This window comes from Podarcis pityusensis, assembly GCF_964106645.2.
Source record: "Podarcis pityusensis genome assembly, chromosome: 10".
NCBI lineage: Eukaryota > Metazoa > Chordata > Lepidosauria > Squamata > Lacertidae > Podarcis > Podarcis pityusensis.
Genome location: NC_138035.1, coordinates 48,551,969 through 48,568,641, shown reverse-complemented (window position 1 = coordinate 48,568,641; position 16,673 = coordinate 48,551,969). Strand labels below are relative to the sequence as shown.

The 16,673-nt window shown below is 47.0% G+C and overlaps 1 long non-coding RNA gene across 1 annotated transcript in view; it reads right to left on the bottom strand.

The window, feature by feature from the left end:
* Nucleotides 1-420: 420 nt before the first annotated feature.
* LOC308486097 overlaps nucleotides 421-16,673 on the bottom strand; it is a 56,378-nt gene continuing 40,125 nt past the window's right edge. The window contains exon 3 of the long non-coding RNA XR_013990949.1: nucleotides 421-518. This is a non-coding gene — a long non-coding RNA (uncharacterized lncRNA). The remainder of the gene's footprint in view (nucleotides 519-16,673) is intronic.

The window sequence follows — 16,673 nt, the reverse complement described above, 5'->3', positions numbered from 1 at the left end:
GGTGTGAATAGGGTTGAGCGGTGCACAGTGGCGTCCCTTGGCTTGTCAAGACTTATTTACAGCACAGGAGTTGTCCTCTGATGGCTGATTATCTGCTTCATTTAGTAGGAGGGAAATTAACCTCTGGTTTCCATGCTGATGACTCAGCAGGTAGTATACCACTAATGCTAAAAAATAGGACCAGAAAGGCATTGGTCTTCAACCCTAACAAGACCCATTAAGGAGCCAAATTGCTTTATTAAACCCAGGAGATAGAAGCAGTAATTTCAGACCAGTAGTTAGAAATAATAAAGTTTGCAGGGGAAAGATGAAGGAAATTAATTTTGCCACTATGCATAACCCCCAAAATTGCATTATTTCAGGTGCCAACTAATTTTACACATTTCAGCAAATGAAGATAGTTGAAATAGACATGCCTGCTAAGTTAAAAAAGGAAGCAGGGGGAATACAGAAGCTTATATATTTTTCTGCAGCTCCAGTGCCTCCTGTTTTCTGGTATGGCTCAGCATAATATAGATCTGGAAAAAACCAAAGTAGTCTTTTATATAAAACAGCTTGATGCTAAGCATACTGGATGTACAATTCTTGATGCTGGGATAATAATAGGAAAGCAGCAATCATCTGGCTCACACTGCAGATTAAATTGTCGCTAAACTGAACCCCTAACAGTAATATTTGGGAACTAACCACAATGAGTCTGACCCTAATTTGACTCAGCTAAACAAAATATAAAGACTGAGACCTAGTCTAAAAGGTCATTTACGGTACAGATTTACTCTTTCCAGTTTAAAACAAATTCATATGGGGATGTCCAACCACACAACCTCTTCCCAAACTAGACCTCCCTCCAATGTCCCTTGCACAGCTGAATGGGTAACTGAGCTAGCTCATATCTATAGGTATGGACCTTTCCCCTCTGGCCTGCTGCTATGCCATAAATACAGGCCCATTCCATGGCTTCAGCATTGCTGTTGTTGACTGGCTTCCCCATGTTTTATTATTGAGTTCTACTGATTTTCACATTGCTGCGGACAGAGTTCAGCCTCTGGTTGATGGGGTTGCGATCATTTGAGCTGGGCAATGCGTGTTTCCCAATGTCACCATTGCAAGTCCCATCTACATACAGCAAATGTCATAGACAACAGTTCCCAACTTTCTTTACTGTTGGCCATGCTGGCCGGGACTGAAGGGAGTTGTAGTCCAACAATAGCTGGAGGGCACTATGGTATCTGTCAATGGATGGTACATTTTGCCCACATTGCTGCCTGTCCAAAATGGTTGAAGGGAATGTCTGGAAGACCAGGACATTGCTGTGTCACCTGCATGGCAAATTTCCCGACACTCACCACAGGGCAGTTTGGGAGAAAAAGCACCTAAGATTTCCAGGAATATATTCTGGAAAGTGGAAGCAGCCGATGTATGGACATACTTCTTTGTATAACTCAGCTGCAATGCATTCCATCCTATGAAAAGCATTTAGTTCAGCTATATGTTTTTACAACAGTTTAAGGCACAAGCCCAAATGTTTACACAATAGGTGATGACATGCCTGTCAACTGTCCCACTTTGAGCAGAATGCCCCAGAATTACAGAAGTCATCCCGGCTTCTGATTGGATCCCAGGATGTCCTGTTTCAGCTCCTGCAAGAGTGCGGCCCCCAAAGTGTCCTGATTTTGGGGGGGGGGACACATGTGCTCTCGTGCGAGTCACCTGGCTCCTACGGAAGCACGGCCCCGAAAGACACACAACCCTATTTTCCTCTGCAGCATGTTGCAAGGTATGTGATAAGACCACATGGACATTTCCATAATTTTGTTACACAAAGGTAATATGTAGGAAGGAAGGAAAAGGCCCCAGCCAAATAAAACAACAATGATATCTGATGCTTAGTACAGGATTCCTGCCTCTGTAGCTTTTGTTTTGGGTTAACAAGGACATTTGCCACACGTTAATTTGAACTGAATGCAGTTTAAATTATCATAGCACATTTAGTGTGCATAGACCGATTCCCCAAAATCTTCAGCTTAGATACCGCAGGTCATATCTCATTATATAGTATTATTAATAATAATTTATTATTTATACCCTGCCCATCTGGCTGGGTTTCCCCAGCCACTCTGGGCGGCTCACAGCATATATCAGAACATACTAAAACATTCAACATTAAAAATTTCCTGATACAGGGCTGCCTTCAGATGTCTTCTAAAAGTCAGATAGTTGTTTATTTCCTTGACATCTGATGGGAGGGCGTTCCACAGGGTGGGCACCACTACCGAGAAGGGCCTCTGCCTGGTTCCCTGCAACCTCACTTCTCACAGTGAGGGAACCACCAGAAGGCCCTCGGAGCTGGACCTCAGTGTCCAGGCTGAATGGTGGTGGTGGAGACGCTCCTTCAGGTATACTGGTCCAAGGCCGTTTAGGGCTTTAAAGATCAGTATCAACACTTTGGTGGGACGCGGGTGGCGCTGTGGGTTAAACCACAGAGCCTAGAGCTTGCTGATCAGAAGGTCGGCAGTTCGAATCCCCACTACGGGGTGAGCTCCCGTTGCTCAGTCCCTGCTCCTGCCAACCTAGCAGTTCAAAAGCACATAAAAGTACAAGTAAATAAATAGGTACCATTCTAGCGGGAAGGTAAACGGTGTTTCCGTGCGCTGCTCTGGTTTGCCAGAAGTGGCTTAGTCATGCTGGCCACATGACCCAGAAGCTGTACACCGGCTCCCTCAGCCAATAAAGCGAGATGAGCGCCGCAACCCCAGAGTCGGCCATGACAGGACCTAATGGTCAGGGGTCCCTTTACCTTTATCAACACTTTGAATTGTGCTCTGAAATGTACTGGGAGCCAATGTAGGTCTTTCAGGACTGGTGTTATATGGTCTCGGCAGCCACTCCCATTAAACCAACTCATGAGTAACCTGCAACAAAGCACTAGTATACCCACAGCTGAATAAGAGAAATCTAGCTGCTATATGTCTTATCCTAGAAAATATACCAATGTCCCATCACAGTTCCTGGTGCCTCTTATTGACATTTATAGATGATGCTGGTTTGGGGTGCCATTCACAGGATATACAGTGGACCCTCTGGATATGAATGTAATTCATTCCAGGGGTCCATATGTACCCCCAAAATCTGCAAGTAGAGGCACCACTTCTGTGCACATGCGCAGCGTGATAAAGCGCTTCTGCGCATGTGTGAGGCACACAGAGCGCTTCTGCACATACACGTGTGGCGAAACCCGGAAGAATACACTTCTGGGTTTGCCGCGTTCACAACCCGAAAGTTCCAAGGTCCACTGTACACTTGAAGCATCAAAAAGGAAAGCATTTCTTTCTACTGAATACAAACTGTTTTGTTGAGGGGGTAAGAGTACCAATTAGTCCAGAGTAGGTCTGGAGAGATGTAGGATTTATAATGGCTGCTCTTCAGGGGGGAAAATTGCTGAGGGAAATCATGCTCGTAAACAGCAGATGGGAGTTTTAAACTAACTTCTAAAACTTGTCTCGAGGAATTAAAAAAAAAAATGTATGAAGCTCAGGGATTCTTGTTATGAAAACAGCTTCAGGGTGTTTGTTCTCAGAAGGCTTTCAGTCATTACACCAAAGGGTTTTTTAAAAACCTATGCTGTTCTTTGAAATCAAATGTGAAGTTCAAAGGTTATGCAAATCTTTTATATGGTGTGTGGGGAGGGGGCACACAGATGAGATTTTAGGCTTCTTCCTTGACACACTTCTGTTTATTCCGTTCTCTCACACATTTCCTCAGAGGAAAATCCAGGGCAGCCAAAAGCACAAATTGCAATGAAAGCACCTCAAAAATGAAAGCTTGGTTAATCAGGCCACTTGATCCTTGCTGCATACAATTAAAAACGTTGCAATGCAGATTCTTCCACCTAGCTTCCAGTGTTGTTAGCTCCCTGAGGAGATTTCTGAGCAGGGTTTTTGTTTTGTTTTGTTTTTAAACCCTCTAAGGTCGTTCATTAATTGTTTTGACTAAAGCCTCAAATTCAGCAAGTCATGCTGCATATTATGGATCTCAGGTGTAGAGCAGGTTCAGAAAGCCTTCTAGGACACAGAATCATAGATTAAGAGTCTCATGCTCAACCAACTGAGCGATCCATGAGCCACCATCACGATGGGTGCAGGACAGGGAAAAAGAAAGTGTGTGTGATTTTAATTTGTAATTCACTGTGATTTAATAGTATAGTTTTTGGAATAAGTCATCTTGATACTTTTTTTGTATAGGGGATAAATAAGTGAAGTAAGTAGCTATAATGGTATGGGGTTGCTCGTGCGTAAGTTGCTGCCTCTCCTGGCTATGTTGCCTTGTTAAACCTTTCTGTCTGGACAGCCCTTCAATTCGTGGCTGCCTCAGTCACTAGCAGAATCCGTCAGTGGGCGTTTGACACCCAGTCTCCTCCTACTTTCTCTGCGCAGAAGTCTTCTGCGCAGGGAGGGCGTGGGTAGCGGAGGACCAGTGCTCTCCCCGCTGGTGTCCGGTGAAGAGTCTGGGAGCCCTCTCGCCGATTCCCCCATCTGCCCCTCCTTATTCCTGGTGTTGCGCTGAATTGCTTCCCCATCTGCTGAGCTGCCTCTCTCCCTGCTGGGCCCTTCTCCAGCATCATTAGAGAGCCTTCCCTCCACCTCTAGCTTCGATGTCAGTTCCCTGACATCCACCTCCCCCCCAGGACCCCCTCCACCCCCGGCCCAACCTGTTGATCCAACTTCGTCCCTTTCTTCGGCCGACGATGCGGGGAACCCCCGGAAGGAGCTGTCGTCATCCTCAGAGGATTCGAAGCCCGCTTCCCACCCGTTCTGATCCCTTCCCGCGGGGTGGGCCTCCCAGTCTGATTCTTCTTCCTCCGAAACCTCTCCTCCCTCCTCCTTGGAGGCAGGAAAACCCACAAAATCCTCTTCATCGTCTGTGGTTCCAAATTGCTCCTCCCAGAATCTCGCCAGTGGTTTGGGTTTGCCCAGGAACAGGCAGTGGAATTCCTCCACCAGATACCCGTCATCAATTGCCTCCGCGGGAACCCACGTGTTTTCCGACCCGGGTTCTTCCTCCCAAGCTACCAAGTACTCCACCTGGGGTCCTCGCCACCTTGAATCAAGTATTTCCGTGGCCAAGTGGTGGTGCTCCCTCTCTTCTACCTTCAGGTGTGTGGTGACTTCTCCCTCTCGCCCCGGGAATTCCCGCCCCTCCCTGTACGGTGAGAGTAGGGACCTATGGAACACCGGGTGTATTTTCATGCTGTCAGGCAACTTGAGCTTGAATGCCACGGGGTTCACCTGCTGTGTTACTTCAAACAGTCCCAGCCGCCTGGGCTGCAACTTCTTGCACCCCCCCTTAAAGGGTAACCCTTGGGTTGACAACCACACTCTGTCCCCCACCCGTATGGTTTCCCCTTCCCTACGGTGCTTGTCTGCCTGCCTCTTGTAAATTTCCTTGGCCCGCTCCAAGTTCATCTTAAGTTGCTGGTGCAGGGCCTCCATTTCTTCCACAAACTGCTCTGCCGCAGGCACGCTCCAACTTTCCTCCCCACTCCCCGGGAAGGCCCTGGGGTGACACCCATAATTGGCCATGAACGGGCTCATTCCCGTGGACACATGTTCAGCGTTATAGTACGCAAATTCAGCCAGCGCTAGTTTCTCCACCCAATCGTTCTGCCTCTCGCTGACGTAACAGCGTAGGTATTGCTGGAGTATACTGTTCGCTCTTTCTGCTTGCCCGTTGGTTTCCAGGTGTCTCGCCGTCGAGAAGCCCACTTCGACCTATAGCAAGCTCATGAGCTTCCTCCAGAACCGGGAAGTAAATTGTTTCCCGCGGTCGGAGATAACCTTCGAGGGAGACCCATGCAACCTGAAGATGTGATCTATAAACAACCTGGCTGTTTCCTCTGTCGTAACCGCATGTGAGCAGGCTATAAAATGGCACATTTTTGTCAGTAAATCGACCACTACCATGACTGCTGTCTTTCCCCGGGACTTGGGCAGATCGGTCATAAAATCAATGGACACCACCTCCTAGGGTTTTCCCGACGTGGGTAAGGGTTCCAGTAATCCTGCGGGGGCAGCCCACTCCCCCTTTGCCCTTTGGCAGCGGTCGCAACCCCGTACATATTCCCGTACATCCTCCCTCACCCTGGGCCACCAGAACTGCCTGGTGACAAGCATCATGGTTTTGTGCTGTCCAAAGTGTCCAGCTGTGGGATTGTCGTGGAGTTGTTTGAGTACCTTCCCCCGTAGGGTCTCCCCCGGTACATATAGCGCCCCCTTATAGTACAGCACCCCTTCCTTCTCCTCAAACCCTCCCTGGGCTTCTCTTCCATCTCGGATTTCCCGGATTTTAGTTTGTGCGAACACGTCGTTTCTAGTGAGTCCGGCCAGTTCTCGTTTCCCCACCAAGATTCCCCCACACACCCACCGGTCCTCGAGGATCACGTGTCGTATCTCCGGCGGCCCCTCTCCTTCCCAGTACTCTGGCTTCCTGGAGAGTGCATCTGCTCTCACGTTTTCCTCCCCAGGTACGTATCGGATTTCGAAGGAAAACTTGGAGAACTCCTGTGCCCATCGAATCTGTCTCTGGTTGAGTACTCGTGCGGTCCTCCAGTATTCCAAGTTCTTGTGATCTGTACAAATCTGGATCTTGTGCTGCGCTCCTATTAGTAGATGGCGCCATCGACGAAACGCCGCATAGATCGCAAGCAGTTCACGGTCATACACAGTATAGTTTTGCTCCGATTTGCTCAGCTTTCGCGAGAAAAAGGCACACGGCTTCCATTCCTGCTTGCTCCTCCCTGGCTGCAAAAGAACCGCCCCAATGGCTGTGTCGGACGCGTCAGTCTCTAGCCTCATGGGTTTCTCCAGATCCACGTGCAGGAGCTGCTCTTCCGATGCGAACGCCTTCTTCAGTCTTTCAAAGGACTGCTGGGCTCCCTCTGTCCAGACGAACTTCCTTTTGCTACTGAGACAATCTGTGATGGGCGCTGTCAAGTGGGCGAAGTTCTTGATTAACTTCCTGTAGAAGTTGCTGAACCCTAGGAACCTCTGCACGTCCTTCCGGGTTTTGGGAGCCTTCCACTCCAGCACTGCCTGCACCTTGCTTGGGTCCATCGCTAGGCCCTTGTCTGACAACCTGTACCCCAGAAACTCGACTTCTCTGGCGTGAAACTGACATTTTTCCAGTTTGACCCACAACTGGTGCTTCTGCAGTTGTTTTAGCACTTCCCTGACGTCCCTGACATGTTGCTCCTCATTGTCCGAATAGATTAAGACGTCGTCCAAGAAGGCTACGCAGTTCTTGTACAGCAGGGACCCCAGCACGTGGTGCATGAATGCTTGAAAACAGGCAGAGCCCGACCGTAATCCAAAAGGCATAACTAGGTACTCAAAGGCCCCTAGGGGTGTGAACATTGTGGTCTTCCATTCGTCCCCTTCCCTCATCCTAATCAAATTGTATGCTCCCCTGAGGTCCAGCTTGGTAAAAATTTTCCCTTGCCTCACCCGTGTTAAAATGTCGTCAATCCTGGGCATCGGGAAGGTCACGGGTTCCGACACCAAATTGACGGCCCTATAGTCCACAACGAGCCTGGGTTTATTTGTGTCCTTTTTGTCCACAAAGAACACCGGACTGCCCCCCACCGCTTTCGATTCTCTTATGAAGCCTCTTTTCAGGTTCTTGTCAATAAATTCCCGCAACTCCTTCATCTCCCTGTCCGACATGGCATACAGTTTACCCACCGGCAGCTGCGCCCCCGGGAGCAAGTTGATTTGGCAGTCAAAGGGCCTATGGGGGGGTAGTCTATCCGCCTCCTTCTCGCTGAAGACCTCCTGCAGGTCAGCATATTGTGGTGGCACCTCCCCTTTCCGCTCCACAGCTATCCCAGCCACCCTGGCCACGGTCATTCTTGGGGTTTCCCCCCCAGACAGTGTTCCAAACAGTAAGCGGACCCAAAGGTTACCGTCCTCTGATGCCACGCCACCACTGGATCATGTTGTGCTAGCCAGCTCATCCCTAATATTATTGGGGGCCCTGCTAGTGAGGTTACGTGAAAGGCGATGGTCTCCGAGTGCCTGGAAACCCTCATTCTCATTGGTGGGGTCTGGTGTGTCACTTCCCCTCCCAGCAGCTCTCTGCCATCAATGGTGGTTACTTGCAAGGGGAAATCTAAGGGCAGCAGGTGGAGCTGGTGCTCTAGTGCAAAGTCCTTGCTGAAGAAATTGAAGGAACTGCCTGAATCCAACAGCCCTTTCACCTTGACTGGGTGCCCATTCGGGAGTTCTAGCACCACTTCTATGGCTATAGCCGCCCTGGGGGGGTCTGGTTGGGGCACTTCTATTGGTTGCTGGCCTGGCTGCTGTGTCCTCTGAGTGGCAGCCAAGCGTTGTCGTTTCCCGGCTCCTTTGCTTTTTCCACCTCCTCCTCACCCCCTGCAGCTCCCACCATTCCTTGCCAGGCCTTTCTTTGAGGGCAGACCCTGGCAAAATGTCCTGGCCGCTGGCAGAGGAAACACTTCTTATTAGTTTTCCAATCCTTTCCCTCCTTCTTGCGACCGTCGCTGGAATTTGAAACCTCCCGCGCGCGCGCCCCATCTATTTCCATTGGCTCCGCCGGCGGGGAAGGCTGCCTTGGTATTTCAGGGATGCAGTAGTCATGGTAACGTTGCTCTCTCCCTTCCCGCTTCTCCTGAGCCCGCGCTTCCTGCCTTACACCAATCGCAAGCACAGCCTTGGTCAGCTGATCCATCGACTGCGGGCGGGGTGCGCGGGAAAGCTCGTCCTTCACCGTTGGGGACAACCCCTCCTCGAACAACATTTGAATGGGTTCAGAGTCCAGTTCCCACCCGAGCCGGTGAACTAACATGGCAAAGCGTGACCAGTAGTCTCTAACTGACTGGTGCCCATTTACAGTTCATCAGTTCCCGCCGAGTCACACTTTGCTGCACATCACTGGAGTACATTGCGTCCATCCCCTAAAAAAAATTCCTCAGGTCCTTCAAGGCGGCATTCTGCGTTGCCATTAGGGGCCTGATCCATTCCCTGGCCCCATCCTGCAGATGCCCAACAATATAAGCCACCCGCTCCCCGTCGTCTGCAAAATCATTCTGCTGCAGTTCCAAAGCGTACTCTATTTCCGTCCGGAACACACTATAGTCCTGAGGCTTCCCCCCAAATTTGTGTACCAGTCCCGGTACCTTCCTTGCTATGGGGGTGGGTCTGACCTGTGCATCTTGAGCCCGCCTTTCGTCCAGCCGCGCCGTTAGAAGAGCCACATGCTGCTCCAAATCTCGGTTCCTCTCCACCAGATTTTGCACTCCTGCTGCTCCCTCCATGGCGCCAGCTTCTCCAGTTTTGCTCATGATGCTGCCTGCCGCTGTGCACAAGCAACGTCAGGGACTGACGGATTGCTATAATGGTATGGGGTTGCTCGTGCGTAAGTTGCCGCCTCTCCTGGCTATGTTGCCTTGTTAAACCTTTCTGTCTGGACAGCCCTTCAATTCGTGGCTGCCTCAGTCGCTAGCAGAATCCGTCAGTGGGCGTTTCTTAAAACTTTTCCAACATAAAAGTTGTTTGACACCCAGTCTCCTCCTACTTTCTCTGCGCGGAAGTCTTCTGCGCAGGGAGGGCGTGGGTAGCGGAGGACCAGTGCTCTCCCCGCTGGTGTCCGGTGAAGAGTCTGGGAGCCCTCTCACCGATTCCCCCATCTGCCCCTCCTTATTCCTGGTGTTGCGCTGAATTGCTTCCCCATCTGCTGAGCTGCCTCTCTCCCTGCTGGGCCCTTCTCCAGCATCATTAGAGAGCCTTCCCTCCACCTCTAGCTTCGATGTCAGTTCCCTGACAGTAGCAATAACAATTTGGAGAGAAAATTGTGTGCAAGTTGTTGTTGTTTAAAAAATACTAATTAATGTGGAAACTGGATTTAACAGGCTTATGAATGAACATGTGAATGGACTAGATGATGCTTGTGTTCCCTTCCAACTCGACAGTTTTATGATTCCATGTGTGAAACTGACATGGACTTAAAATAGAAATAAAGGATCACCAATGAGGTGCTCATGGGTACCAGTGTGCCCACCAATATCTCCTACAGTACCCAGTAAATATCCCCTCAAAAAACCACAATGCATGAGAGACTGTTTTCTCTTCCTGATTGGCCTCTCCTGCAATGAACAGGTCCCCTTCAGCATTCTCACCTTTCAATCATTCAATGCCATGGCAGGACACACACACACACACACACACACACACACACACACACACAGAAACACACACACACACACACACACACCTTCCCTCCTGATCAGAGGAAAGATGCAAAGCATTTCTTTCTGTGAGCAAGGGCAGAGATGCACGACTCTTTCACACTGAGAAAAGAGCAAGCACACACCATTTTGTGGCTGATATCCACAGCACTTCCTCAAAATTCCGAATGTGCCCACGGACCGAAAAAGATTGGTGACTCCTGAAATAGAGTGATCTGTCCTTCTTTACTTTCTCTTATCTCTTAGTTCTATCTCACTCCACCCTGTTCCCATCCATTTTATGCTGCATTTCTCCCCCCCCCCACCACCACCACTAGAATAGCACTGGTCTTCACAAGAGATTTAAAGCCTCCCACACAGCATCTGTGCTAAAGCCACACTTTAGGCATGAAAATTCAAATGCAGTTTATTTTGGGAAAGTTTTTTTTTTTTTTAAAGAGCTATAAAACACAACTGGTACAGTTACTATACAGAATAAGAAAATACAGGCTATGACACCTGAAACGTTTTTAAAAGATATATAACCACTTTCCAATGGGACGTGTAATGGCTCCTTGCTTTCACATTTCCAACAAAATAACTGGATTCAATTAGAAAGGAAACCCTGAAATATAAGGGTATCCAGCGTCTCTTAGCTGTTTTACAGGAATGCTTATGTCCAGTCCAGTTAAAATAACCACCGCCACCCATTTTTCATCCCCTGCCATGTATTTCTGAATTTCAGGGAAGCCATTCTGTGGAAATAATCCCAACATCTTCAAAAACATTAAGTGCAATAATAACTTTTAACCTGTAGTGTACCACCCTTTCTCTGAAGCTATATTTCTTAAACCATAAATGCACAAACAGAATCAATAGATTCTACCCAATTTTTCCTTATTCTAGTTACAGGCGTACCTTGGTTTGCATACACCTTGGTTTGCATACATTTTGGATTACAAACACATCAAGCCCAGAAGCGCATGTCCCGGTTTGCAACCTTTTTTTTTTTTTTTTTTTTTTTGGATTACAACCAATTTGGGGGGTATTACAAACAAAAAATATTTGGAGGCCCCATTGGCGAAAGCGCACCTTGGGTTACAACCTGTTTTGGTTTACAAACGGACCTCTGGAATAGATTATGGTTGTAAACCAAGGTATCACTATATTACTTTTCTGTTTTCAGGCATTTTTTATTATCTGCCATCCCAACCTTGTCTAATACACTGGAGGGGTTTAGGAGGAGACAGATCTACCCCTCTGCCAGGCTCCACTCATCGGGTGGACGGGGGACACCACCCAAAACACTGGTGGGTGGCAGCTCCTACTAGTGTTTTCTCAGTCAGTAGTCACCAGCATAAAACTCAACATTTCTGGGGTGGGGAAAGGTACAGAGCTGGATTGGCCAAGGATCTGCTGGATCGTAGCCAGTCCAGCGATGCGCCAGATCTGAACCCATCTGTTATGCCAAGATGGAGCTGGCACCATGAAAACATGCCCCTCTTCTGCCCTGGCCAGCAGCCGCCATGTTGAACTTTGGATATGGCCATAGCTCCACCACTCTGTTCATCCCCACTGCTCCCAGATGGAAGTTATTATTTTTATCCAACAAAACAACTAGAGGGTAATATCCCATACTATCCACATTTTCTTGTGGGCCCATCACTACCACAAAAAAATGTCATAAAAATAGTTAAACTTCATAATTACAGTGGTACCTCAGGTTACAAACACCTCGGGTTACAAACACTTCGGGTTACAGACTCCGCTAACCCTGAAGTAATACCTCGGGTTAAGAATTTTATCTCAGGATGAGAACAGAAATTGTGTGCCAGTGGCATGGCGGCAGCGGAAGGCCCCATTAGCTAAAGTGGTATCTCAGGTTAAGGACAGTTTCAGGTTAAGAACAGACCTCTGGTTGGAATTAAGTTCGTAATCAGAGGTACCACTGTACTGTTGAGGCCAAGACTGAAATGCAAATTCAGTAAATATATACGCAGTTCTAAATGCCATTATTAAACATCACCATTTCCCATCCCCATTCTAGCTAATAGCAAAGAAATTAAGTTTTAGCCATTGTTATACAGCACCGCTTCTTGGAGATTTCCCACAGAGGAATATCTGTCATTCCATTTTAATATACTTTAGTAATATTGACAGGCAAAGCATCCCTGTGCTATTTGCCAGAAGGACTATCTATGTGAATATCACACCCACCAATGTACAGAAAGGATCCTAATTATTTGCAGCATGTCCTTGCCCAGTTGTCAGCTAAGAATATCTGGGCTCAGAATAGGTAACCCGTGAATAATTCCCAACAGGGGTCAGTGGCATTTGAGATAGACTGAAAGCTTTGATGAGAAAGGAACAACAGGCACTGGAATATAGGTGCTGTTTAGACTAGGAATGGAAGCAGCTCCAGAGAGTATGGTGAATGGTATGGGATGATGGGAGTTGTAGTCCAGCAAGATCTGCTTTGCCACAGTTTTCCCCCATCCCTGATTTAGAAGCTGAATGTGAGCCCTGGCAATAGTAATACAATGGGACTTCTATTCTAAAGACAGAAAGAAGAGGATAGCATTGGCATTGGCACTTCAGAGAGCTTCAAAGAATATTTATGCAGATCCCGAAGGGGCATGGGTTAGAGATGTTCTTGTAACAAATCACAGAGGCCAACACAAAGGTATTGGGACAAGTGGACTCCTCACCTCTGATTGGCATGTGGTGACATTGTCCCAATATGGATACACTGGGACATTTTTGATACGGAGAAATAATTTGGGACTTATAAGCATTTTGGTACTCACACTCAATTTGGAATCATTCTCATTATACTTCAGTTCATGCCAAATCAGGTTTTGGGTTGGAATACTTAAACTCATTTTCAGTTGCTGTTTTTTTACCTTTCCACATGTTTTATGTTTTTAAGCGCTTTCCCCAGCATTTTTACACTTTTAAACTCAGTTTTAAGTAGAATAGAGAATACTTATTCCTGTGCTTTACCTGTTTTATACGTAAGTACCTAGAAAACTTTAACGATGCTTTCTTTAGCTTGGGTTTCTAACTTCAGGTAATGTGCAGAAAGGTCAATTATTCAGCAGCTTTTGTCTTCAGCATTCAAAATCAAGCAGCATACACAAAGCTATCAGTTAACAGACTCTGTTGGTGGTCCAGTGAACCATTCTGCTTGCTATTTTTGCAGTGTCAGCTTTGTCAACTGTGTGACTTTTGTGTTATCTTGAGTTTATTTTTGCATTTCATCTCATGCTATCAGCCAAGGTAAACATATAAGTTCTTGTAGATGTGCATGTAATCACCCAATGCAAATGCACAAACTCCAAACCACAGACAGCATCAGAGATACCTGAATGGGATCTATTCTGCAGCTGCCTATTCCACTAGCCTTAGCCATTCTGTTATTTTTTAGATAGGTAACCACATTGGATAGATATTGCACTAGAAGCCATTAGCAGCCTCACACGCATGTAGAGTAATCCTACGCATGTTTACTTGGAAACAAGTTTCACTGCTTTAAGTGGGGCTTACTCCCTGGTAAATGTACAAAGGATTGCAGGCTAAATGCTCCAGTATATAAAATGTGAAGTTCTGTTAGAATGCAGAATAACAGATTCAACCAACGATGAAGAAATTTATCTTTGGCCATTTGGCTATCATATTAAACAAGAAGAGGGAAATTCTCTCTGTCTCAGTGTGGCAAGATAGGCACTGCCTCCTCTTGGCTATCAAAGGCATTCTCAGTCACAAAATGAGGGTATATCACAGCAGCAAACACTCCCAAAGCCATCACAAATAGCTCTAGTTGTTCATTATCTGTTACAGGAAAGCTTACTTCTCCCCAGCACTGGTTCTACAAGGCCAGAATTCTGTCAAAGTGCTTATACTCTGCAGAATACTGCAAGATGTATGGTTTCTATCAAGTATCTCAACTTGTAATAGTACCCATATGTGCTCTTCCAAGCTAACCGGCTAATGCTGAGACCACCATCACTCGCAGAGTTGGGCAGAATGACTAATATAAATGATGAGTGTATATCATTTAGATTGGTTCTAGTCCACATAATGTCAAACCGCCAACTTGGCCTTGGTCTGAAGCATCTGGAGGATGCTTTAGTAGATGTCAGAAACAGGCAGGAGTCTGAAGGGTGGGCAGAGGAGGTAGGAGGGAGGGAGGATGAGCTAGGAAAAGGAGCCAGTGATTTGTGGGTTCCTGTGCCACCTGTGGGCAGGGGGAAGAGGCAGAGGCTGGGCAGTCAGAGACGGGAGAAGAGGAAGCGAAGGATGGAGGACATGTGGCACACCATTGCTCCAACTGCTAGTACAGAGCACAGGTCTGAAGGAGATGCACAGCTGGCTATTTAGCAGGGGCGGTGCATGTGATTCTTGCATCTTAGGATCTGATGTAATCTAGTGCTTTGCCAATAAAAAAACCTAAACTTCCAATCGCATGTTCTCCTTGGGGGTTCTGGGTGTGCTCTGGACAAACAGATACCTTAGGGCTGTCAGTGTGGACCCCAATAGGTAACTGCCATTAAAATATGACATTAAGCACATCCCTCTCTCAAGCATAGGCACTTTTCTGTGTGCAATTTTGCCTAATATACACATGCTTGCAGAGGAATTTTCCCCAATATAATGAATTTGTATGTTATTTGCATAAATACAGTCATACCTTGGCTCCCGAACAATCAAAACCCGGAAGTGAGTGTTCTGGTTTTCGAATGATTTTCGGAAACCAAATGTCCAATGTGGCTTCTGTGACTTCCAATTGGCTGCAGGAGCTTCCTGCAGCCAATCAGAAGCAACGCTTTGGTTTCCGAACATTTTGGAAGTCAGAAGGACTTTTGGAATGTATTCCGTTTGACTTCCAAGGTACGACTGTATATGCAATTTTATGCACACTTCACAGTAGCATAAGCATAAGCATTACTGCACACATTACTGAAAAGGCGCATTAAAAAATTCAGAGGATTTCAAGACATGGCTGTGTTTTGGTTCTTATCTTGTTTTGGAAAGTGTGGATTTGGTAGGTTCATCTTCAATGTTAACTGAATTGTTATTTCCCCACCACTCCTAAGGTAGGAGTCTGTGGGGCCATGTTTTGCAGAAATGCGTAGCTTACTTCTGCATATTACATGTGGAATATTGCCCGGTTCATATAATTCATTCAGAGCATAGCTCTTGGATTTTGGCTGTCAGGTTTAGTGCTTCTCCCACACAAGACATGGAATGCTGGCAGTTTAAGTAGCTGAGGTTTATTTCTCAATAACAGTCAAGCTTCCACAACTCATCCTTCGTCGTCGGAATCAGTTGACTCAACTGGCTTCTGACCCCTCCCAAGGCCAGATATACGCCACGACCTCCCCCGCCTCCTGATGGCCCACCTCTGCTCTAATCGCTTGCTCTGCCTCCTACTTCTTGGAGACTCAGGTGCAACCAATTCCTCTTCCTCTGGAGATTCCTCTCTGCTGAGCGTGTCCCTGACAATGGATAATGCACACAGCTCTGCAAATCACTCTAGTTTTTACTTTCATCCTCACATGGCCCTTTCCCTCTCCCTGGCCATGAGAGAACTGTGTCCACCTTGCAAGGTCCCTGCTTTTATTGAACAGCTCCTCCTCTGTTCTTTGACACAAGCGTTATGGAGAGGCTTGCTATTTTGGTGTTTGATCTGAAGCACAAAAGCAGCACTGCTTTGGCTCTCCTCCAGTCATATCTGAAGCCAAATGCATTGCTTACAAACAATGCCTTCAGGCAAAAAAGGAATCTGGTTCTGCAACACAAAGCTACTGCTTTCTGAGACTTGGTAGAAGCAGGCATGCCCAACCATCTCTATTTTAAATGGCCAGTTGCAAGTTGTAGTGCAAGACAGAACAGCAGCATTTAGTTTGTGAAGCACTTTCTACCAAAAAAAAAAATAAAAAAATGCTTTCAATAATTAAACAATACAAGGCAGGAGACAGGAGTACATTCTCAGCAAGCCAGAGATGTACTGTAGGGCAGACAGGTGTATTCAACTGGGATGGAGACGTGTCAGTTCTGAAGAATTAAGACGTGGTCAGCTAAACTAAGGATACAATGGGAAGGGAAGTTATGTTTTCACCTCTGGAATCTCTGAGGCAAAAAATAAGCATTGGGTTGGCAGGAGGCCATGTTTGAGGGAGAAAATGGCACAGCTTCTGACTTGACACCTAGTCCTAAGAAGTGGTCAGTGGCCAGTTCTTTGGGGTTGTGCTACAGCTGCTGTTTGTCCTGTGTATTTATTTAGAATACAGTGGTACCTCTGGTTACGAACTTATTTCATTCCCGAGGTCTGTTCTTAACCAGAAACTGTTCTTACCCTGAGGTACTGTACCACTTTATCTAATGGGGCCTCCCGCTGCCACCGCCACACAATTTATGTTCTCATCCTGAGGTA